General features: G+C 38.2%; 1 protein-coding gene across 1 annotated transcript in view; it reads left to right on the top strand.

Annotated features, from left to right (window-relative positions):
* LOC124158644 (metabotropic glutamate receptor 2-like) overlaps positions 1–24,023 on the top strand; it is a 630,302-nt gene that overhangs the window by 121,160 nt on the left and 485,119 nt on the right. Inside the window, exon 3 of the mRNA XM_046533848.1 lies at positions 2,103–2,186. The gene's annotated coding sequence lies outside the window, so the exon portion shown is untranslated. The remainder of the gene's footprint in view (positions 1–2,102; positions 2,187–24,023) is intronic.

The raw sequence follows: 24,023 nt of genomic DNA, 5'->3' as shown, positions 1-24,023 counted from the left end.
CAGCCGTTGAGTTGTTTAAAGACTAAGAACTTTTCACTCAGTTGTGCCGAGTCGTTGGATAGGAAGGAGCAACTAGTGAGCAGACAAAAGCAAATCGCGGAATTCCCCACTCCCCGTTCGGAGATGCAACTGTGAAACCTCTTGCGTCGGTTTAGAACGAAATGCCGTAATAAATGTAACGGAGGTAGCTGTAAAACATCTCAGCATCGGAAGCACAGAGCTCACTCACTCTTATCTCCACAGTGAGGAGAATATGCCACCTCATTTCGATGTCTGTGATTCAATCCTGATGGTAAGATAAACAGATTGAAAACGTGTAAAACTTCCTAAAGCATGCGGAAATTTGAATATTTACTAGCAAAAATATCATATGGGATGTCTAATAGAAGGATTTTCAAGACATGTTTCTTTTTTAATTTTGTTTATTAAATTTCAATTCTATTGCTTTCCTTTACTATTTGTTACTTATACAGAAATGATGCGGCATATACTCTAGAGCGTCTAGGGGTCACCTTAATCTTCGATCTGGTTTTGCACCAGTATCCTTTTTTTAGTGATTAACGATCAATAAATATTATTATAGTCACATTCTACCTGGGAAGTATAGGGTTTTCGCAGAAATAACAAACGGGTGGTTGGAAAACGCTTTCAGAACTAACAAGGAAGCAAACGACCACGTCGTATTTTTTTGGGAAAAATCAAAACTACTTTAATAGTAGTGATTTGAAAAGTTTTTCACCTAATTCTCTTGGGAGATGGTTACTTATGGTTATGAATGAATAAATTAAGAAGGAACGATGGAAAATATTGATTATCTTAAAATGAAAAACAGTTGGTTCTAAATGTCATTCTATGTTTAAGTAATGTTTAAACAATACTTTCTTATTGCGAAGGAATACAAGTAAAGAGCGATTTTCTCTCAAATTTACATCATATTAGACATTCCATCTTTGTCTGACGGAGTTGAGAGATGGAGTCTAACCCGTTTTTATGATTTCAGAAAAATTTCTTTTCGATAAAAACTAATTTCGTGATGTATGAAAAGGGTCTGATTTTCTTTGGACTGAGGATGCTTGTATTTCGTTCCAGCATTGAAATGATTTTGAATCAGTCCGTGTTCCAGACGTACTGCACTCAGCAGCTCTCTCGCCACCAGTGGCATAACGGGATCGATAACCGATTCCTTCCCTTTGCTGTAATTCACGGTAGTGGATGTTGATCCTACTCGCTGTTTTAAATCCCTAGCTGAAGCCGTGACCCCTAACCTAATGTACTCCCTGGAAAATCCGTTCCCCAAGCCCATGCATAAACCAGGGCGCCATCCATCGGAGCTCCATTAGTGCAAGCTGTTAAATTTCAATGATCGGGAAGTGATCCGCTATCACTTCCGGATGAAACCTGCTCGGGAGGATAAACCATAGCCGAACTTCCCATGAGTGTTTGAGTACACTCGACGGCGTTTGCCTGAGTTTCCCATAAGGCCTATAGGATTTCGACGGAGTGCGCGTATTTGTGATTATATCCAAATATGATGACTGTGTGATAACTACACATATGACCTCACTTACCGCGATGAAGTACTCACATTCAGCTTTTTAAGTTTTATTTCATGTCAACCCATTCATTTCAGTGACACAAGTTTGTGAAAGGCCGTATTAAAAATATATGCTCTTTTTTCGGCCGTTAAAAGTTAACAGCAGTGACTTGACATACATTTTAGGAGTTAGAAAAAAATGAACCCTGAAATTTATTTAACTATCACCCTATATGTAGGAGACTCAAAGTCTTAGTTGTAGTAGAAGTGAAGAATTAATTGCATGCGAAATGAAAATATCACCAATTTTTTAAGACTTGGAGTCCATTGAAGTCTGAAATAAGCTACAAATATATAATCACAATGGTAACAGTGGTCGAAATGGGTTGTTAAATTTATTTTTGATGCATACACAGTGACTTTGATTAATTCCATTGAAAATGAGGTTGATGTTCTAAAATATTAATCAGTAGTCACACCCCTTAAGAACGTAGTGGATCTTACTTGTAATTAGATATGTCATCTCATTTTTGGCTCTGAATCATATTTTTGCATTTATTTCTGGCAGGCTCATCTGGCGACGATTGGAAATATTTGCGGCTTGCAATGCTGAGCCTTCTTGGTGACCAATCATGGGACCTCAGGTTTGATGGTGAGTACCCAGAATATAAATCAACGAACCATAGAGACTCTACTGTTAAAAAAAATCAATTTTACAAGTTTTGACAATGACTCTATAAATCTTTGTCCAAGATCTGGAAAATATTTACCATGCATGAAATGAAAATACCTATAAATAAAACCATGAAGTGGTAATTGGGAGAACGCCACTCAACAAATTTCATACGTCTAATTTTTCTTATTGAAACCCTGTTGGGTATTAACGGGTGCGTTGCGCTTATTTAAAATCGAACTCGCATTCAAAGATATATACTGCTCATTAAAATGTTGAAAGAATTGTCAAATGAATCATTGATTAATAAAGAATAAAGCGTATAATTTTTATCTTTGAGGATCCAAAATGTCATTGGTAAATTAATTTTTCGGTACTTAGCGAAGGGTTCAACTTATTCATGGCTCAATTTTTTATTATTGGAATTAATTTGAGAATTGGATCATTAATTATCAACTTAAAATTTGCTCTTTGAAAAAAGTAAATTTCGTTCTTTAATATCGCGGATGAGTGGATTATACATTCATTTTGAATCGACAATAACTGTTTCACGTATTTCAAGGCATTGTTATGTTAATATACTAACTCAATTGAGTGACCTAAATCTTTGTAGTTTTATTGAATACAATGGCTCAATTAATTATTATTCCACCTGGTTTGTTTGTGAAGGCTCGCATATAGGAGTTTAATGAGAACCTTTCACATAACTCCAAATTAGTCGAAATTATTTGTATTATGAGTGTAATTAGTGAAATAAATTTGTTCACTTTTGTCGGATTTGATTTGTGGTGAAATTGTGTTGAATTAATTTACATTTTATAACTACTTTCCGCCACAACATTTTTTGTAAGTTTGAACGAAATTTTATGAATGAAAGTTCAATAACGCCCTGAGTTTTCCCATAAGAGCAAATACAAACTAATACAATAATATCTGCTCAAACAGCGAATATACAAGATAAGCCTGGCATAATTCTATTTGCAACAACAAGTAAGACAAGCAAAGTAAACCGAAGTAGTCCCTACTTTAAGCACACGATTTAAGTCCACTCTCCGTAGTACTATATGGAATGCACTCAAAGAAAGAAACCTTTCAGTGCACCTCTTGCAGTGGCGAGCGATTGCATTATAAGAGTCATTCGTAGCAATATTTATTAATTTTACTTTCTGGTAATTATTTTATATCACTATTATATCTATTATCCAGATATAAAAGTGAATTAGACCATATTGCATCCACACGCTTGCCGCGTCGCCGTAGGTACTCTCCGCCGCCGCCGGCCAGAACCGGAGTCGACCGTACGCTTGAAAAAACGATTTAAAATTCGGGGTTGCAAGTTGGTGCAAGGTTTGAGTTTAGATTCACAATGCAGAAGCTTCATAGAACGACGTGGTATCAGTCACTTGGCGGAAGTCCGTGGCAATATCTACTTTTTCTCTACGTTTATGTAAATAAATGGGCTGAAAATAGGCTCCGCGATTTTGCTATATACCTATGCTTATGGATAAAACAAAATCCTTAAAAACCCTTTACATGGAAGAGAAAGAAATTTCAATTAAGATGGTATAAAAGTTTTGTCCATAACACTATTTATGAAACCACTGCACGAGGATAAAGTTTGCAATTTTCAGAGAAAATCGAGGTTGGTCGTTTTTTCGCTAAATTTGTTCAACTTTGACCTCACATGTATTGTTAACGTGAACACACAGGAAAGAAATAATCTGAAAATTTATTTGAGAATATGTATGCGAAGATTCAACTTCCTAGCTCTAAAAATTCGTTTTTGAGATTTTAGGCAGCTTTTTTCGATTTTAGGCAGCTAGCCCACCGTGCGATGTGTTAGAATATGCTTTTGGGCCACTATTGAAAAATATATTACCCAACGCATTTGTCTCTCTTCAGGAATATAAAATGTAAACCACCTCTAGTGGTACTCAACGGATGCTGAACTGTTTTCGAGATCCTAGTTATTTTTCCTCTTCTACCTCGTGGGTGGAAACGATCCAGCCACATGACGTTCCCATACTCATCATGGAATTTCCTGGACACGCTCCAATGACCATGAGAATCATTTGAGTTATTCAATTTTCCTCTCATTTTTGGCATCTGATCCGCAATTAAGTCTTAACGTTCTGATATGATGCGAAAAATAAGGAACTTCCCAGAGGATACGCAGATTTTCACGCAAGAATATGCGGTAAGCGAGTAATAATTCACCTTCTTTGCCCCTAATCTCTCATGCGAGTAGTTGTAATGGGGATGTAAACCTGTGGAATCCAATTTTTTTCCGAAACGTATAAGGAGTTGAAGGTTTAGGCCGCTATCATATTCGGCGGGGAGAGAGGAAAGCGCGATGAACAAGCGGTTCATCATTCACGCACGACCGGAGAGACAGCTGAGGGATCAGCCAGCGACGCCGCCGGCTTGTTTTTCCATTTGCACGTACGCCGTTCCTTTCGGAGCGAGGCTACGTTTTTGCTTGTGGTGCTCGGAGGAAGGAAAGGGCGTGGGGGTAAGGATTAGCGGATTGGGGCCATCGTGCGGTGAGGGATCATCCGAGCTGCGAGTTCCCTTTCCTTTCAAAGGGTTTTTAGCCCTTCTAATCATCAGAATTTTCTCTTGGGATTGCTCTTGCCTCTTTCTTCAATTCAATGTTCCGCTTTGCTTTTTTTTCATGAAGACTCATTCAATTCCCTCGAAGTAAGCAGTTTCGTGTGTGGCATTCACTTTCGGCGTATAGTCGAAGCGTTACTCGTGAACGTGCACTCCCTATAGTGAATCGCTCCTTGCTCGCGTTCAAAAAGAGGAGTCATGAGCCTTGAGTTCTGATTTTGCTGAAAGGGCATGGAAATCTGTCTGCAGTGACTGCCTTGATGGCCTAACTTATTTTTCGATAGTAAAATTATGTGACTTTGACGGTGTAAGTAATATGTATGCTCCAATGTCTTATATTCATATTATATCCCCACTATATTTCTAGGTGCGACAGGAGCGATAACTAAAGAGAGATATTTTGCCGAACGGACAGGTATAGGACTGTTTTCCCCAAAAAATGAAGGACTTAATAAATGCTAGGCGTAATTTCGTTTGAGAATTTCCTTTTAATTCGAAAAACCGCTGGTGTCCTAACACCCACCACCGCATGCCTATTGAGGGGAAAGTGCGTATATTCAGATGTAGTTATTTTATGATGGGGTATTGCACTCAGACCTGAAATCGTAAATCTTAAGATTTCGGCTAATGGAATGACTATTAAAAGTTGCATTAAAGAACAAGGTATCTTCATTCGGCCATTCTCTTCTCTATCACGTTTAAAACAGAAAAAAAAAATTTCCCCTTCTTTAGTGAGTAACTGGCATCATCAGCGTTGATCAATTCACTTATTTAGCAAAAACTGACAACTGGTGGCGGGAATGCTCACAAGAGCGTAAACCATAAAGGTGCATGGGAGGCCAATGCGAGAGCAAGAGAAGTAGTCGAGAAGCAACAGCAATATCTTTTGAGTCATAATGTGTTTACTTTTTGGTATTTTCGTTTTTGCATCGCAATCTACATTAAAACTATTAACTATTACAGTAATTATAGTTATTCTGGTTATGATGCTTTGATTAATTACAGATTTATTTTCTAATGACTAGCTAAAGACTGGCTAGTTGGTGAAATGAAAATCAGTACATTACATGAATCGAGAGCAGGTATACTGAACTGATTCACCTAAGAATCATCATAAGTTTATTTCAGACGAAAAAAACATCAGCTTTCTTTTCCTGGAAAAAATTCCGCTGGGGAAAAATCTTTTGACCAGATCTGAATTCATAGCCTTATGCCGCAACTCGCAGGTTATCTTTCAGGGCTAGGATCCCTGTCAAAACAATTATTTTTCCACTGAGGAGGGATATACCTGTATTTCAATTGTAACTCACTCAGTTGTGGTGTAACGGAGAACTATTTCAACTACGGGCTAATTCTCTGTCATTTCCTGCAAATATGTCTTCAGTTTAATGCAAAAATACATCATTATCAGTCAAAATGTTGAATAGAAAGTAGCCATACCCGTAAAACATTAAGTAACATTAAAATCAACAAGTAACTCAGGATAATGGTAGTGAGAATGAAATAAGAGGGATAAGAGGACGAAAGGGATGGGATTAGAAATTCTGGAGTGTTGGAAGAGGCCTTCCACTTCAAGTTGATCTCCGGATATTGAGAGCTTGAGGGTTATTCTGTATTGGCCACGAATTCGCATGACGTCGGAGGATTTAGCATATCAGAGGCATTTTTTTGGAAGTTCTATTTGTGAACGTCTACAACGTGTGAGTAACTGCACAGTTAAAGGGCTCTCTTCCGCAGGAACGATTCATTCTCATCGTGTTATCGTTGTTGCCGCGAGATATGAATGGCTCAATTGAACGATTCATTTGAAGATCCATTAGCTCTCCGAGTGTGGTAGATTTCATTAGGAAATACGGGGAAAAAACCCACCTTATCTGGGGAAGTTAATGCAATCTGCAACTTCATCATTGGTCCCGGTTAGTACTATTTTCAAAGAATACAGAATACAATTTTATTTATTTACTAGCTCATCTTTTTTGATTCTACTGTTAAAGAATTTTTATGAACTTTCTGCACTTCTAACACTTCTGATGAATTTCTGTTCCCTATCGGAGGTACAATGGGGGTGTTGGAGGCACAATGTACAAAGGCAGTGCGCCGACATAACCAAACCGCTATAATCGGTTGGCATCCCAAAAACCAAAATGCAGCTAATGTGTTTGTTGTAAAATGCCTTAGCATAATACATTACTTAGAGATCCCTTGCTACTTAATTAGGGTAGGTGAGTGAAGAAGTCTTACTAGAATAAGTCCCAGGCGTTTTTATTTTTGTGCATTCAGTATACGGAGGCTAATTTCTAACACCTTACCTTACACCTAACTCATTGAGGGATTTGGCTTCGTGCAACCGCAGCTTTCACCCTGGATTCGAACCCGGAATCTTTCGATCTGAAGCCCAACTCTCTATCCATTTGGCAACCGTGCTCCCTTATGATATTTATGGTAATATATTATCATTTTAGATTGAAAGGCATTGCCGGGATAAGGGTGAGTAATGAATGAAAATTTCGCAGTCGGTTTTGCCATTCAACTTCAGGTTTTGATAGCCGGGTATAGTGATGCGATGTTGGCCTGTGGCCGTGGTGATGGTGGGTATAGATGCTGTAAAGTTAGATTTGCAGCCTGTGTCCCTGAGTTTCCTTATACATGACGAGAAAACCCTCATCTCGGGGAGGTAAATATGGAAACAACACCTTTGTTTTCGAGCTGACTGTTCTCTTTTGGGTACGTTGAACCTGTCGTTTAGAGTTATTGTGAGAAATGATCTCGCTCTCCACCTCAGCTTCAATGGAAGTAGAAATGCCCATTGTGATATATTCCATCCAAAAACCGTATTGTTCTTCTGTAATTCCATTTTTCAGCAAGGCATTCGTCATAACTCTCTACTTTCCACACAGGCTTTGTTGCCCTCAACTTCCCTCGGAATAAACATCTTTCCCTTCAAAGTGGATTTACCATTTCCTTACCCCCTATCTCTCAGTCAAAGCTGCTGATCCGGCTTCGCGTAATCACATTCCTTTGTTTTACTTTTGTTTCCCATCATCTCACTATATTCCCCGGTGTCTCTCCTTCTTTTTTCCATTTACCTTTTATAGCGCTGGCTGTATATTTATACTTCCATTAGGCAATAATCTATGCTTTCGAATCATAAAACACGTTTTTAGTCCCTTAGGTGGGCTTTTACTTACATTTATACTCACATCCTTTTTCCTTGAGGCTACCCACGGAACCAATTAAGCCTTAAAATCCTGGAAGCAGTAAATTATTTACGGATTGTACTCGGAGTCAAGTGTCTATATTATGGCCTTCATTTAGTTGAAATTGGCACTTTTCAGCATTCTTAAAGCTGAGGCAGTATGACATTCTATCCTTGGCTATGATGTTATTAGAAATGTATTTTAACCAAAGGTTTGCCAGCACGAAGACACTGTTTCGGGGTAATATCCAACAAGAATGTTACAATGTTATTCAACTGATCCCTTTGTAGGTATTTTTCAGAACATGAAAATTTCCGCTATAATACCATTCGTGAATTTCTGGTTGAAGCTAAGAATATTTGTAAATTTCACGAAAATGTGTTATTAATCGCTTGACTCGAGCTGGTAGCATCAGATTAGCAGTAAAATAGTGAGTTTTTGTCCAGAGCAAAAATATAGGCGCAAGCAAGCCAAATATTACCTTGCCGTTTGGAAGAAACGTTTCCGTTGAGACTTCACATTTTTACTTTATAAATACTGCAATCCAAAAATTAATGTAGTCCTGTATTTCTTCCTCTTCCATGCTAGTTCTTTTATTTCCCCGGAAGCTCTTCTTCCTTGTGAGCCTCTTTATCTACCCTAGTATGCACTTATCTAATGGCCTTTCGTGATTGATTTTTCCTTTCATTTATCCCTTTGCTAAATTGTTCACCTAACCATTGTGCTTCATCACGTGACCAATTAACCGTGCTTTAGAAATTATCCCATTAGTGTTCTAATTTTCTCTCCTCGATCACTGTAATCACTAGCTTTATATAACACGAAAGAAACTTTTCGTTGAGATATCTAGAGCTGTTTAAGTGAGAAGTATTTCTGTAGGAGAAAAAACATTTCGCTCATTTCTGCATGTCCAATTAGACGCTTTAACTTCATTGTAGTAGTGAGGCACTTCATACGCTGTTTAACCCTTGATGAGATGACGTCTTTGGAATGCCCTTAACTATTAGGCTTATTTGGCGTCTTTGTCCACTTAAGGCAATTGAGAGAGTCTGTGTTTGTTCTTCGGATTGCCTGAGTGCTGCCACGTCTACTGCTCCTGTCCTGCGGAGCAATCTCCACTCCTTCATCCAAATCGTGTAGTTCGCTGCAGTCAGTCAACAAAAGGGAGCGGTAACGAACGCACCGCTTACCGCCATGAATTAACAGTGCGGTGCGGAGCGTTCGACGTGTAATATGAGGCCACCGCACCCACCCCAGGGGGCTCTCAAGGGAATAGGGGCTGTGGTTTCACCTCCTTATCCTCTGACCCCGCACAGTGAAAGGGTGGTCATAAGAGTTTTGTCCGCTCCTACAAGATGGCCAGTATCACTCCAGTCCGGCCAGTATGCCGCGGTCTTTTTTATTACTTACTTTTACTCCTAAAGCCATTGGAAATCTAGGTGTTGTTTGGCCTCACCAACTAAGAACCTCCACATTTTACGGTCGCCTGCCATATCCAGCTGGGCTACCATCTTCCTCACATCCTTATTTACTTCGTCGTCCCAACCCAGTTGGTCTTCCTACCCGTCATTTACCTTCTGGTTTCCCTTTAAGAACTTGTTTCATCATTTTCACTTCACTTCTTCTACAGAGATCACCCAGCCATCTTATTCTACTGCTTGTGATGATTCCCAAAATATTTGGTTGTTTGTATTAGTCTCTTAACTCTTTGTTTTCTCTAATTCACCAACTTTCTCCTTCTTTTATGGTACCGAATATCCTTCGTAAAATTTTCCTTTCAAACTTACACTCTCATCCTGAAAATTGAGGTAGAGAATTGGTAATTTTTAACATTTATCTATGGCTATAATACTTGCTCGTCAACCCCCCGAATATTAAGGGATGGTAACCTTCACCATTTCTTGCCTCCGCCGATCACATAATCCGAAGATATTTTTTTCCTGAATTTTGTTCTAAATAAGGAAGTATAGGAGGAATTTCATCCGTTCTTTGTTAAATTTTGTCCTGTGTCAAAGTTTGGTCGGGAATACGGTAGATAAGAAGGCATAAATCATTTTATAAATCGGTCAGTGTCCATCAAAAATTGAGCCACAACTGACTTATGAGGGACCTAGGCACCTCACCATCGCGCTCAGGGGCAATTCACCCCTGACTCCCCCGACTTTTGTGCCTCTGGTCTGAAATATGAAAACTTGGCCTCAGGATTTTCCTGGAGGAAAACAATTTGTATTTTATGGTAACCTTTGTTAATGACATTGTGTACAACGTTGAAGCCTGGGTCAGACCATTGCAAAATTTGTGGAACATACGATATTAGTGTAGATTGGATTATATTTCGTATTTTTATGGAAGATAATATTTATAATTTACTAATAAATAGAATTTAATATAGGGTTTGCTCTAAATATACTCCTGAAATTGTCAAATTATTAGCCGAAGGCATTAGACCAACACTACATCAGGGAAAGAGGAAACCAAGACCAGCCGAGTTAGATTCTCTCGCCCCCTCCCCATCCTCTAGGAAAAGAATGAGTGGTAACGGGCCAGTTTTTTCACCCCTTCAAAAACTTCCTTTCCCTTTCTGGCGCCTTCTCACATTCTCCACTCCCGCAGCTACATAACAAGATCTGCGGCGGTTTTATATTTCACCTGCCAAGGAAGAGGCAGCGTAATAATTTTAGACGGAGCCCACTGGGCAGCGGAGTGAAAGGGTGAGTCTTCAATAATTTGTGCAATTATTCTCAGGGGGCGCAGAGGGGGGTCAGGGTGTTGAGTGGCTGCGGAGAGAAAGGGGGGAGTGTCGGATTGGTTGTTCTCTTTGTGGAGCGCTGCCGTCGAGTGCGGGCGCCTTTTGTTTTCCACGAGTGACCCCTTGGAGGCGGAATGGGTGGGCGAACACACCTTAGCACAGTGAGCCGAATTTGAGCTGGAGGCGGACCCATTTCGTGAAACCATCCTGACGAATATGGCTCCTGTGTTAGATAATTAGCATAAATGATACTTAAGGGCAAGGAGGGCTACCTAACGCAACAAATTTATGTCGGCCAACGCCCAATGCTTGCTGTCACATAATTTTACAAAATCAAGCGTATCATTTGGAGGATATTTGGGGGTGGTACGCATGACGCTAAATTATTACTTGTGTCTCATAAATTATTGGAATAAATGATACAGGGGGCAGGGAAGGCTAAGTTACGCTACAAATTTATTTCTCCCGATTACTATCTCAAAATTTGGCCACAGTTAACTTCTTTTTTTTTACAAAATTACTATTGAAAATTTACTTCTTGCGTAAAAAATCTCTCCGTGTTGAAAATTTAGTTTACATCGGCATAATGCCGTGCAAGCTCAATTATACAAAATTAATCCATTCCACAATACGACTTTCTGAAAATTTTACCGAGCGAGACAGGCATATTATGTACTTATTAAGTTTTTTCAGTCTTGAATTGGTGGTAGTGCGATATACCCATGGTAAAAAATCCATATGGTAATTTTCACACTTTAATAGAAAACTCAACTACCGACCATGGTTTCAACATATTATGTCATTTTCAAGGTCATTTCAAATAATGGATAATATGTAATCCTAATATCAGGTCCTTCGTCACTTACCAACAAGATAAGTAGGGAGGCTGTACATTTAAAATATTTTTCTAATGAGATGACTTAATAAAAGGAGGAAATATTTTGAAACCAATTCATTGCATAACGCATTTAACCCTTTCAAACCCAGAGGTGCTTCGGGGAGAAATCAAATTTCAAGTTTTTTCATCTTGAAAGCTTGACAATTTTGCATTTAATCGTAATTATTATGGGAGCTAAATATTTCGTAATTAAGCTTTACACCACAAAATAATACGTAGTTTAGATATTTCTGAAATAGAGCTGATAATTTATACATTTTTGATGTTGCTTAGAGGGAGCATTGGGTTATAATGGGTTGAAAACTTGGGGTCTCAAATTTGATTTTCATAACAGTTTTATCGTTTATTTTTATTACTTTTACTTAGTTCCATTGATTTGGATTATCGTTAGCTTGAGAAAGAAGCATGAGACTCGTTTACTGAAGTTGCTAACCCCTCTTATCTATAATGCCAATGGATATGGTCACGATTTGCCTTCATCACGAGAGCAAGAGGTATGCTCTCTATGCTGTGGTGTATACTCACTTCATATAGCCATACTTCTCCCTATCTTCGCTGCATACGCGTGGATTGGAAGGCGGGGAGTGTGCATAGAGGCCGGTCCCTCCTTGCGGTGGTCCAGATGAGAGCCCTGACGCGGCGCGGCAGCAGTCCGTGGGGAAAGAAGCATCCACTCACGCCAGCAACGGACCTTCACTCCTCCCCGCGATTCCCTTATCCTCTCCCCATCCTCCTCTGCTCCTCGCCCGCCAGACCAATGAGCTCGGGTGAAGCCACGGCTGCTGCCGTGACCCCAACCGAGAGAAGGGGGAGGGTCATCAACGACTCGCTCGCCTGGCGAGGAAGTCCCTTGAGGATGCCATTGGCACGCATCCGTTTCGTTGATTTAACGAAGGGTTCCGTTGCTCGCAGTCCGCAGTGAGCCCACCAAACTAATAACTAATAGTTTTTTTCAACTCTTTGCACAATTGATAGTACTTAGTGAGAGAGAGAGCTTTTTGTTAAAGTGCATCGATTTACGTATTTTTCTTGATCTAGCGGCCATTTTTGGTTACGAATTGCTCGTTTAAACTTATTTTACCATAAAAAAATAAACATTTATGGTACCTTTTCACACGATTTATTCAAAACGACCCGTTTCGTCGCAGAGGCGACATCATCAGGTACATAAATCGTTATTTTTACAGTTATTTTGTTGTTGTTTACCTGGTTGCTATTACACGTTGGTAGGGGAGGGTTGCGTTGGGGTTGGAGCGTTACTCAGCTTCAGGGGAATTTCCAAGAGGGGGGAATAGCTGACAAAAATATTCTCATTTGCTAAAATTCCATTCCTGATGTGCTTCTTAATCTCCAACTCCTCCAAGCAGTCCATCCCTCTCTTTTTCTCAAGGTGGAGCATTTCCGGAACAAAATCGCACCTGTGGTCACTCTCCCATAGGTGTTTCGCAAAATGCGATTTGTCTATCTCCCCGTTTCTCAAATGCCTTCCGTGTTCCTCTGTTCTTAATCTGTTATCTGTTTCTCTGTTCTTAACACCTATGGGACATATGGAGCATAGTCCTTTATGGTTCGGGGGAATAACGAATTCCCATATCTATCTGTTCGGCAAAACATCTCTCTTAATTTATCGCTTCTATCGGACCTGGAAATATAGTGTGGCTCTAATATTATATTCTCCGTGTCGCTCTTAAAGATGTCCATTCTCAATTGCTCAAGCAATCTAAGCCTAGCGCGCAGCCTCCGAGTCGCCAGGGGCTCCCAGCCTAATTCGCTTAACATCTGGATAACACTGTCTGTACGCCCGTAGCAGTTTTTGACAAAACGCGCAGCCTTCCTTTTTATTTTATTCAGTTCGCGGATTAAGCCTTTCTGTACTGGATCCCATATGCTCGCTGCATATTCAAGGTGCGGACGGACGAGTGCGAAATAGCACCTTTCTTTCACTTTCTCATCCGAAAATCTTCCCACAATACGCTTGACGGATCCTAATTTCTTCAGGGCCATGCCACAGATATTCCTTAGATATGTGTTCCCCAAGAGGTTCGAGGTTATCGTAACCCCGGGTACTTCACTTTGTCTGTTGCCTTTATGTTAATACTATCCACAGAATAAATATGGTTATAGTTGGACAAATTCCGCAAGAAATGTATGATGCTCCACAAATGAACGTTGTTTAAGTCCGATGATAAAATTTCATAGTCGGAGTGGTCACTAATTTCGCGATAGATGACAGCGTCGTCAGCAAATAAACTTATTTTACTGTTAATGCGGGAGCAGAGATCATTAATGTATATAATGAACAATAGGAGGCCGATTACGCTCCTTTGTGGAACACCTGATGTAACTCTTACTACATCAGTGCTAATTCCTTCAAGAGCTACTTTTTGTTTACGATCACTGAGAAAGTCGCGTATCCAGTTTACAACTGTTTCGTTTCATCTCCACGAGACTGTAATTTGTATAAAAGTTTGCTGTGAGGTACCGCGTCGAAAGCTTTCTTAAAATATAGAAATAATGCGATGGTTATGTAGTTTTGCAACGGGGTTCATGGCTAAATGAATATCTTGAAACTTCACGAATACCACCCGTTGATATTTGGTAAATGCCTAACGATTTCAACCCTCTCGTGTCCTTCTCAAAGGAAAGTATATTTTATGTAAATTAGGGAAATATCCAATAAATATGTTTTATTATCTATCAAAGAATTTTTCTGGTTTTTCCTAATAAATATAACTAATTGAAAATGTGCTCAATTATTCTAAAATAATTATAATATTTTCCCTCCAATGCTCTTAAATGCTTATCGGTATGAAGTTACTGGGTGTGCCAAGAAAATAAGGGGAACAAATTTTTTGTGTAGAGTTTGGAGAGTCGTGTAGTTACATTTTTATATTTTTTCGTATATACGTCTCTGAAGTATGAAACAATTTTCAGCGGTATTCTTTGTATACTTTGTATGTGGCAGCCGCTAAGGTCAGACGTATTTTTATAACCTCGCCTGTTTTTGTGAGCTCGGCGATTTTCGCTTCAAATCTCATTGCTTGTGCATGAATTATTACCATAAGCAATGCTACAACGATGTCCTATCCTGATAATTCGCCTGATATGACTATGTTTCACATTTTTCGCTATCTCCAAAGATGATGATAACCTTAAAATTCGTCGTTTAAAAACCATAGATGGAATTAAAAGAAATCCACTACAGGGCTAAAGATTATCCCAAGGATCGAGTTTAGGAAGTGTTTCGAGGATTGAAAGGACTGGCACAAGTGCATAATATCTAATGGACCTATTTTGAAGGAAACAACATTCATGTAGAAGAAAAAAAATTTAAAATTAAAGTCCCGTAATTTTCAGAACACCTCGTGTCAGATTAACATAGCCAGCATTACATAGATGTACATTATTACATAGATGTACAGATATCATAGATCAATAAAATAACATCCAGAATGTAGTTGAAATATTTCTTCCTGTTTCACAGTATGTGGGTTTCATGAAAAACAGTAATGTGAACAAAAATAAGGCATTAAGCTGAAACGGAAGCACCACCAATTATTGATGGGAGTAATTTTACAAATGAAAATGATGCCAATTGAATTAAATTTAATTATTAATCATTAATTAACGGCATTGAAAATATGGAAGCTTCATCATCATCTGTAAATGAGTTCATTGCTAATTGAAATGAGTTAACGATGAAATTAGACCAAATTATATTTGCTTTCACTAATGGTACGTTGTTGGTCTGGAAATCCGTTTAATATCCATCCTACAAATTCTTTGTCCTTGAAAGAACCATTGAATCGATATCATGACGCCATTTGTCGCTCCCTTCCTATTGTGTACTACTATAAATATCTAGAGGTATTTCTATTGCCCTCAAGTTTCCAATTTTAACCTTATCTTCGTTTTACTCAGTTTTCTTTTGCCATATTCACAATATAATATACGAGGAAGGAATTTCTTCCAAGAATGCTGATTATATTTTCTATATTTTCTTAGTAATTTGGCATCAGAATGAGTTCCCTTTTATAGAATTCAACTATTATTAAGGTATGATGAGAATCTCGTCTGTTTATTAAAATATATTTTTCCTTTTCATTGATCAAAAAGAGCTGAGATTGCTCAAAAAGCAGAGATTATTTATAGCTCTTTTGGTAATTTTATTATGGGAATAAGCAAAACTAAATTGAAAATATTTTATCATTCATGTTACTAACTATATTGAATCTGACTTCATATAACTTTATTCCCTTATTGAAACATACTCAGTAAATGATTCAACCCAGAGGAATGTTTGTATAGATGTAGGAGTTCATCTTACACTAAATCGCAGGCGCATGAACGTCGTAAATCCAGGATTCGGTATGGTATGGTGTTTGGAGGAGGCGACCTACAGCTGAGGTCATTTGCGCCATGAGGTTAGGGTATGGAAGGAAGGGTGGAGAGAAACCCGACGTCGGCATTAGCCTGCTCTTAACGAAAGGCGCCAAAGGGACCACGGCTTAACGTCCCATCCGACGGACGGAGTGTTACGCTTGAAATGTCCTCCACACAACACTCAAGCAGGGATCGGGCAGTTTCTGAAAATTCTCTGCCACAGCCGGGATTTGAACCCGGGCCCGCCGGGTGGGAAACCAAGACTCTAGCTACCACACCAACCCGATCCCCCTGCAGGATTCGGTGGCCAGTTATTTTCCCTAAGTCACCGCACGCTTCGAGGATTTTCATTCCAGCGTATCTGAAGGGGCCGCACCCGAGATTTGAACCCTTCAATCAGCTGCCCAGTACTCTACCCCTAATGCATACTCTCTAAAATATCATCCGATCGAAATTAATCAAAACATACGCTACGTTATAACAGATATCCTTTTTCAAAAGTAATGTACCACTTTTTTGATAAATTTCGAGTGATAGCAGTCATTTCAATATCTCCAGTGCACAAACGCTCAACAATCGCCCACTGAATCAAATCCGCTCATACAATACGCAAACGCTCAGCTGGTAATAGCCGGAGTACAAACGCTCGCCTCCGAAGCTTGGAGAATTGGAAGTGAGTGGTTATGCTCCGGCTACTGCGAGCTGAGCGCATTCGTATTGTTGAGCTACTAGATTAGCGAATTTGATTCGGTAGTCGATAGTTGATCGCTTGTGCAGTGTCAATTTGTTAAGTATTATTATCATTTATTCCCATTCCTCATTAAAAAGATGAAAGTAGCTATCTAGAGCCACAAGATATTTTCAACAGGAAAAACTGATATCCCATAAATGGGGTAAGGTAAGTAACCAATCTTAAATATTTGCTGCACCAAAACTGACTCAAAATTTGGTGCAGAATTTGCGCCTATTTACCCTTTGCATAGCCGAATGACGCCTTCTCTTTATCCCTTTTCTCTGGGTGCTAACAGGATAATTTGCTGCACTAAAGAAAAGTTATAACATTTTTCGTGGAAAGTGCTTTATTAATGCGTGTGAAATGATTAAGCTATTGTGAAGTACCAATATTTTCTGTACGATACGGTAGGGAACGCATTTTAATAATTATTTAAAAGAGAAACGGATTTGCTGGTGATTACTTATATCTCAATTATTTAAATTTGTATTTAGAAGGTCATCAGTTTTAAATAAGATAAAAGAAAGCGAAAATGATTATTTTCTTCATTACATTAAGTTATTAGGTATTTCTCTTTAATGCTTGACGAATGAGATTTGGAGATTGTTGGAAAATATTTTTACGGATTTGATTCAAAAGCGATATGAATAATTTCATAAAATCACTTGAAGTTTGTGTGGTGGAATTGAGGATTCCTGGGATTATCTATTTGGTTGAAGACTTGACATGAAAATAGCCAAATCCGAACATGGGGAATCCACGTGGCCCGTTTCTCTCGTTGGGCGTGTGTGTGACCCTGGACCACTCATTTTGCCCTTCACCTCCACCGCTAATTAACTCCTCCGCCTCCGATTCATGGTGTCCGTCCATGCAAAATATGCTTCTCCTTTTTTTACGTGATGATAATTCAATTTTACTGTTCATTAACTTTTCAGCAAGATTTTTTAATATAAATAAATCAAGACTTAATACATTCATATTTGTGCACATTTAAATATGCACTTTTAATCTTCTAGCATAATACTGTGAATATTATTCAGATTCAATTACCTTAAGCTAACCTAGCTAAATTAGCTATGAATCTTTAATTTTCTATCATAATACTTTTATTTATTTATAATATTTTTAAGATTCAATCAACTTTAGTCAACACTTTCATGTCTCCAAAACATTTTCAAAACGGAGTGAACTATTTTGCAATTATTTAGAAATTTTGTGATATCACGAAGTACTTCATCTTACACCAGAGAATTGTCTGGGCTCTGTTCGGTAAATTCTCGGCGTGCAAATGGCAAAACCCGACCAAAGGGAATCCACGTGGCCCGTTTCTCTCCCCATGCGAAGATGTTTGTGATCCACCCCTTTTGTCCCTTCACCTCCAACCCCTAACTATGGGCCCTTTCCATACGCGAGGCAAAATATGCTCCAGACTCCGGCCTCTCGCCGTCTAACGCTGTTTTTGGCGCCGGCTTATCAAATATTGATGTGTATCCCTGGAGGACCACATCTCTGCTGGTAACGGATGAAAATCCTTCAGACAACAACTACCTCGGCTCCTTCAAATCCTCTCCAACCCTTTTTCCACTGCATAACTCGCCCCTTGAGGATGGGGGGGGGGGTTGTAGGGGATACGTTCGATAACCACCCCCATCGGGCTCATCCCCAGCAGCAAGGTTATCGCTCTCTCCGGTGCGTTCTAGTCGAGTGTGCGGGTGGAGTGTGCCAAGAGGGAACTTCTTGCCTCGCACGTGGAAAACAACGACCCCAAAAGCTTGCTTGCACGCAAGAATGGAGAGAGAAAGGCGTATTGTTGCTGCTTTCCCCCAGTAACACATTCTGGAGGTACTCAAGAATTTTCGCAATGCAAGATCAATTAGCGGTATTGAATGAAAACATTCTCTCTGAAAACATATTTCGCTCTGCTGTATTGAAAGGATTTAGAGGAAATTGTACAGTAGGCTCTACTCAGGGTTCGTGTATTCGGTGTACGATGTAGCTGATTTTGCACGAGCTTTCTAAAATTTCCAAAATCACCAACATTCCAGAAAAGTTTCTCGGGTTTTCAACTGGTTGATGTCGTCCATGTCTCCCATGTCTTCCGAAGATCCCCTGAGGACGATCAGCAAGTCGCGGATCGAAACGACGGGAGACATGGACGACATCACCCGGTGGAAAACCCGAGAAACTTTTCTGCAACTGATACGCCAGGAAAACATAATATCACAAATCACCAACATTGTTTCCTCTCGCTCAATATGCAACCAATTATGTAATTGTATGCATTCTTTGTAAATGAAACATATTTTAACTCAGAAATATTTAAACGCGCTAATGCTCACTGAACAGATACCTCGTCCGTAAATATTACCTATCCAACGTACGATAGAATTTGCCTCAAGATTAGACATCCAGTGCTATTTTGTTCCTTCGGGTTGACTTAAAAGAAGGCTAAGTTGGTGCTCAACGCATACTGGATGAATAGAAAAACACTGAGTTCGTGTTTTCAAATTTCGTTATTGTTTGAAACGTAGTATGTCTCTCTTGTTTGTTTGAATATGTCCCAAGCATTTTCCAATCCAAGGTAATTAGTGGGTTTTTGAGTACATATTGTTTTTGTGAAAACGTCTATCACACTGAAAAAAGTAAGGTTTCATTGGTCAAATTGAATGTCCGTTTCCGGTTTCCTTGCTTCTTCCGTCTGTAGTGGATTCCACATCAAGGATACCCGATTTGGACTGTCATTTCCAATGTGTATCATCTGGCTTCGCATTTTTCCTGTTGGAAAGGTCTTCGTAATAAAAACACAGAATTCTTGGCGTAGCATCATGGACTTTCAACTTTATTAAATTTTTGGAATGGAAACAGAAGTTTTTTTATAGTATATCACTTCTAAAAGTCTAATTAGTTTTCTCAATTTATTTTAACTTCTGTTGCTATTTGTCTAAATGAGTGGAAGAGAAATTGGTGATGTGTATGTGTATCGTAGAAAAGTATTTTCCAACCATCCTTTGAGTTGTTCATGGAAGTAATCCACAAAAAAGAGACAAAAACATGTATCTAGTATTTTAATTCAGAGCATTCTCATGGAAGTCAATGCAATGTATGTCATGGCATATATTTTCCTATAAATTTTTCCTCCTCTATATTAGGAGATACATTTTATGATTTCAATTTATTTAGTAACAGAATACATTGGACTTAATCCTTTTTTCATTGTTAATACCCTGAATCTAGAGTCAGGTCACGCTCTCATATTGATGAATTTTTCAAATTCCCATTGCAGAGTAGATGCCAGAGAATAAGTGAGGATACCCATTTGTTTTTCATTGGGTTTTCAGATTTTAAGGCAAAAATACGGAGAGAAATCTGGAATTTTGCCTTCCAATTTTTCTCCCCTTGCACTAAATTTGTATCGGATGTTTAACTACTGATTTTTGGGGTTTGTAGCAACAGTAAGTTCTTTTCGGAAAAAATTTAGTATAGTTATGCCATATTGGCCTTAAAGACCATAGAGCCACGAGGTTCTGCGTCTCATCTGTGGAGAAAGGGAGGGACGCCGCACTAAACTTGGGAAAAAGTGCCGCATTTCTCTCATGCAAAATATACGCCGCACGGAATGATAAATGATTTTTAATTAATTATAACACGTTGCTAGAAATATTATAACCGTTTTAGTGTGTATACTAAAACTAAAAATTGTTTTTGCTGCTTGATATTTAATTGTTTGCTCACATATTTTGAGTTGCTATGCTAAGTTTGTAGGCAACAGCAAGTTTTAACTTAAGCAAGGCATGGCTTAAATTAATTGCCATAATTTATTTTTCATCTTTTATTTTGAAGTTCCAAAAAAGAACTCCTAAATTATGTCTCTGTTAACTGAATTTGTTCTCTTCAACTTGTTTTTTCAATAAAAATGGTATAGATATAGCCCATGTCAGTGAAATGTCTTGGTTTTTACATTTGTATGTTTATAATGTAATGGCATAAACATAGCTCTAGTTTTACAACCTTCATTTCAGTTGCATTAAAATCGTAGACATGTACTCTTAGAAAAATATAAATGCCTATCAAAAGTATATGCATATTTTGTTTTCCACAAAACTTCAATAATGAGACATATTTTCTTTTTTAATGAAGTTGCAGAATACAAAAATCAGTTTCAGTCTGTTAAATAGCATACGGCATATCAACCCTATGGGTGCGGCGTGTCACCCACAATATACGAGATGGACGCCGCGAGGTAATGTTTTACAAAATTAATTCTTACCGCTAAGAGAGGAATGAAATTTTTTGTGTTCGTCAGAAACAAGGCTATTCACCAGATTTACTCCTTAGTTTAATCGAAAAAGCAAAATAGGACAAATTATACTTATTTTACGAAATGTGCGGCATCTCTCCCTAATTGACCCTATCGTAAATCAAGGGTGATAATTAAAATTGCCAATTTAATTCGATCACTGTTGTTTTAGTTTTCAAAACAGTCTTATTTAAATTATTGTGTACGGTTCTCTTTACCAGGAACTCGTTGGGAATGATTAATTTTGTCGGTTTAAAATAACACGGTTAAATGTTTTCTACAACCGTGTTCGCTCATACCTAGGTGTAATGGATGCACCATCAATTTTTTCAAGAACTGTTACCTTATGGCGCTTAGTTTGTTTGTAAAAATTGAAATGACTTTTATCAATAAATGACTTTGGATAGGCGTTCCGCTTTCCACAAGTTAGAAGCAGTTTGTTCTATTGCTCTAATGGTTCATGGAATACTTAGCGGTAGCTGGACTCTCAGCAGCTGAATATTAATCATCAGCTTACGTCATTCGTTGAAAGTAAGACACATAGCAGAGTTTAGGACGTTGGTGGTGAATCATCGTTGCTTAAATCTGTCGAAACTGGGGTTATTATTTAAATTTTAATCGAAGTAAAATGTCATAGTCCGTTTAAATTTATTTCATTAGATATCATTTTTCGAATGTACCGCAGTCGTTGTCGATAGGCGTTGCCTATAGGCAGTGCTTAGAATACTTTTTGAAGGGTACGATTTTACATTTAATAACGTTTTTTACGTTATCTTATGTTTTATAAAATTATTTTATTTACTCTGATTACAGTAGTATTCACGAAAAAGTAATTTTGCATGTGAATAAACCTTTCCAACTTTTTTCCTACTAACCACACACATAGTGGGTCATAAAATATTACTGAAAATTTTTTTCCAAGGCTCTTTTTTCGAGGATAGTTATTTTAATTTCTAAAACTCACCAGATACTGAGTAATTATGAGTCGTGATTGTTTTATTGATTAAAATTGCTGACATAATTATAGTGGTATAAATATTTTTTTTCTAATTTAGCATATCGCGGATAATAACCTTAAGTAAACACTATTAATTGTTATTCTTAGCTTAATGATTGACAATGTTTTCGTTTTTAAGACCAATTATCCTGCTTCTTCTCCGATCTGCTTTCTACTAATCCGAATTTCGTTTTTTCGTATCTTTCGTTCCAATCTATCATTTCTACTTTCATTCCTTCTCGTAGATGCGATCGTTTTTCACGTCCTTGAACTCGAGAAGACCTTTCCCCTGGGATCACCTCCTCTTGACGAGGCTCTCCCTGGTTTTTCCTCGTTTTGACTAACGATTCCCTTTTCCAGATGCCCCTAAAAGGTCAATTTCTCTTGCTGAACTGCCCAAATCTCTTTGTAAGTTGTCCTTTGTCTGCCTTTTACTGACACCTCTGTTTTTTTGCCTCGTTAATCTGAAATATTGAATCCATCATCCGAAATTGTATTCCAATCTCTCTTTGGCAACAAAGAAATTATTTATTTCTTTATGCTGGCTTCGTTTTCCGTGAAACTATATTTTAATTTCAATGTTCTTAATTTTTGCATCATTAAACCTGATAAAATTTCGGCAAATGACCAGAAGTTAGTTCTCTTCTTCTAAACTTGACCCTCTTGGAAATGTTATGAATCCCTTTTAACGTATTGATTTCTTTGATAATGTAGAAGGATGCTTCATGAAAATTTTGATTGCTCTTACAAAAAGGCTCGAGTGATATAGATTTATGACTATTAACCATCACTGCGTTCTTCAAGTACGATCAATCATGTATAACTAAACATCATCCTCTATTTATGCGTCAAATGTGTTAGTTTACTATTTTGAAAAGCTTTTTTATGTTCTATCCTATTCTTTACACTTGACTGAAAAAGTGCACTTTCCTATAGGAGATGTATCGAGTTCAATTTCTGCGAACAGAAGCTACCAAGATTTTGTGGACACTTATGTGGCTTAGATAGCAGCAAATGTTTTTTGATCGTTCAATAAAATTAGTAATCGTGGTGTCATATATGTGAAAGGTTAAATGTAAAACATGACATTTTTATGAATAGTCGGAATAATGGTCTTCTTTTCAGAAAAGGATTGATAGTCATTCGCGTAGTTTTAATGGAAGTACATGGCCAATTGGTCCCTGTTTCAGTGGATAATTATAAAAATAGCGAATAAATACTTTAAATAGTGTTTGCTAAACTTATTTGGGGGATTTAGAACATTATTGATCATCTGGTTAGACTAGAGAAAGTACTTTTATCGAATGTAATCCTCGCAATTACTTTTCTTACGCTTTATATATTTTTCAGTGCAGTATACCTCTGCGCCTTGGTACCGAAATATTTCAAAATTACACGGCGTTACTACCAGCAGTCGGAGCCATGCATTTATGAGGGAATAAATCTGTCTCTCAATCCAAATATTCCTCTTTAAGTGAAAATCAGATACAAAATGATATAAAAAGTGTTTGAATCATTTTGTAATCTAAAATTAAGCAAAAACTAAACGATGGAACCTGGAATATATCAAATGCGAGCCTTTAAAACAAAGCAAAACTTTCTGCATGATGTAATGAATTCATTTCAGGGGAAAAATTCCGCTGTGGAGCCAAAAGTTTATTTCTGCAAAGTGAATTGACTCTCGAGTTAACCTTTATATGACCTTTCAACTGGGCGAAAAATTTGCGATAACTTCATTAGCTGTCGATATTTGTTCAGCTTCCGCTTGCATCTCTACCCGAAAACTGTTTCGTTAGAAATTATTTTCTCGTTTAAAAAACAATGAATTATTTCCATTTCATTCACTTACTCGGGTCAACGGCCTTTCATGAAAGTGAGCAAAATCGGTTTTGCGAATTCATTTGGAGTCCAAAGCACCACGAGCCCCGCGTGTGGAGACCTCTGGAGTG

The sequence above is a fragment of the Ischnura elegans genome, chromosome 5, assembly GCF_921293095.1.
Source record: "Ischnura elegans chromosome 5, ioIscEleg1.1, whole genome shotgun sequence".
Taxonomy (NCBI): Eukaryota; Metazoa; Arthropoda; class Insecta; order Odonata; family Coenagrionidae; genus Ischnura; species Ischnura elegans.
The sequence above is the reverse complement of the archived record's forward strand: the minus strand, read 5'-3'. Positions and strand labels throughout refer to the sequence as shown.